This window comes from Carya illinoinensis, chromosome 11 (genome assembly GCF_018687715.1).
Source record: "Carya illinoinensis cultivar Pawnee chromosome 11, C.illinoinensisPawnee_v1, whole genome shotgun sequence".
Classification (NCBI taxonomy): Eukaryota; Viridiplantae; Streptophyta; class Magnoliopsida; order Fagales; family Juglandaceae; genus Carya; species Carya illinoinensis.
The window spans coordinates 125,146-127,191 of record NC_056762.1 but is presented as its reverse complement, the minus strand read 5'-3'; the positions used below and the strand labels follow the sequence as shown (position 1 = coordinate 127,191).

The 2,046-nt window shown below is 37.9% G+C and overlaps 1 non-coding gene across 1 annotated transcript; it reads left to right on the top strand.

Annotated features, from left to right (window-relative positions):
• The first annotated feature begins 1,732 nt into the window (after positions 1-1,732).
• On the top strand, positions 1,733-1,839 carry LOC122283596. Its single transcript, XR_006230993.1, has one exon. It is a non-coding gene; the product is annotated as a small nucleolar RNA R71 (small nucleolar RNA).
• The last annotated feature ends 207 nt before the right edge of the window (positions 1,840-2,046 follow it).

The window sequence follows — 2,046 nt, the reverse complement described above, 5'->3', positions numbered from 1 at the left end:
TTCCAGCAAACTCACTTCATGAACTTCCTCAACTTCGTGCGGTTGCCTGTAAAGATTGAAAATATTTAGCTCCAAAGTCATATTTCCAAAACTCAACTTTAAACCTCCACTTCTACAATTTATGAGTGCATAAGAAGTAGCCAAGAAGGGTCTTCCTAAGATAACAGGTGCTTGGAAAGTAGAATGAGTAGTCAATTGCATGTCGAGTACGACAAAGTCTACCAGATAGTAGAATTAGTCTACTTGAACCAAAACATCTTCCACAACACCTCTAGGAATTTTAATAGACCTATCAGCCAACTACAATGTGATAGAAGTAGATTTCAACTCACCCAATTCAAGCTGAATATAAACATTATAAGGCAATAAGTTCACACTTGAACCTAAGTCTAATAATGCTTGGCCTATTTTTGAGCTCCCTATCATGCAAGTTATGGTAGGGGATCCTGGGTCCTTGTATTTGGGAGGAGTGTTGGTTTGGATAATAACACTAACCTGCTCAGTAAGAAAAGCTTTCTTTTGCACATTCAATTTTCTTTTTACGGTGCATAAATCTTTTAAAAATTTAGCATAGGTAGGAATCTGTTGAATAGCATCTAACAATGGTATATTAATCCTAACTTGCTTAAAAATTTCAAGAATTTCAGCGTGATGCTTATCTTTGTGCAAAGGGGCTAACCTTTGAGGAAAAGGTGCAGGTGTAGTGCTTGGGACACTTTTAGATTCCAAAGGATCATGTACCTCATTTTCAGAAGGAGGTTTAGAAGTGTTACCATTCTTTTCTACCTCTCGAGCTGGAATGCCAATCACCTTACCACTTCTCAAGGTTGTAATAGCCTTGACTTGCTTGACATTTGAATCTCCTGACACACTTTGAAATTGATGGTTTTAGCCTTGGGGATTAGGCTGAGATTGTGCAGGGAACTTCCCTTTCTCTTGAGCACTCATGGTTGTAGTCAACCTTGTGACTGACCCTCGAATCTCAGCAATGGCTTGTGAAGTTTGACTGTTGATAGCAGCTTGGCTTTGCATGAATTGCTGAAAATTGGTGGACAGCTGCTAGAAGTTGGTGGATAATTGCTGGAAATTATCTTCAAGGTTCTTTTTCTGAGCCGGTACCATGTGGTTGGCGTATTGAGATGGTCCTGAACCTCTTGGAGTAGTGTAGAGTGCAAATTGTGAAGGACCAGCTATGTTGGATGCAGGGAAAGCAGCTTGTTCACCCCTCCAACTGAAATTAGGGTGATTTCTCCATCCCGAATTGTAAGTGTTGGAATAAGGACCTGAAAAAGATTTAGCAACCATATTAACAGCATTAGATTGATCCAAGAGAACTTCTTTAAAGGCAGGAATGGTCGGGCAATCATTAGTTGAATGCCCTTGGTCACAAATATTATAGCTCAAGGTAATCTGAGGTACAGCTTGTATTTCATTTACTTTCTTCAATTCTATGGTTTCTAATTTCTTAGAAATCATAGCCAACCTAGCATTCAAATCATCTACTTCCCTCAGATTATATTTCCCACCCCCTAAAATTTTCCTTGAACTTTTCAACCTATCATGAACATCAGATGTATCCCATGATTGTGCATTTTTAGCCAAATAATCAAAATATTCAAAAGCTTCCTCAGGTTCTTTGTTAAAAAACTCTCCATTACACATGGTTTCCACAAATTGTCTCATTTTTTGTTGCAACCCCTCATAAAAAAACCTAATGACCCTCCAATTCTCATATCCATGATGAGGACATGCATTTAAAAGGTCTTTGAATCGTTCCCAACAATGATAAAATGTTTCCACATTCTTTTGGCAAAAATTCATGATTTGTCTTTTCAAAGCATTGGTTCTATGCATGGGAAAAAATTTCTTTAAAAACTCAGTTTGTATTTCTTGCCAAGTCCCAATGGATCTTGGTCTTAAAGAATTCAACCATGTCTTAGCCTTGTCTTTTAAGAAAAATGGAAACAGTTTCAATCTTATGACCTCATCAGTGCATGTTTTCTATCCATGAATGTGGAGCACACTTCTTCAAACTCTTTGATATGC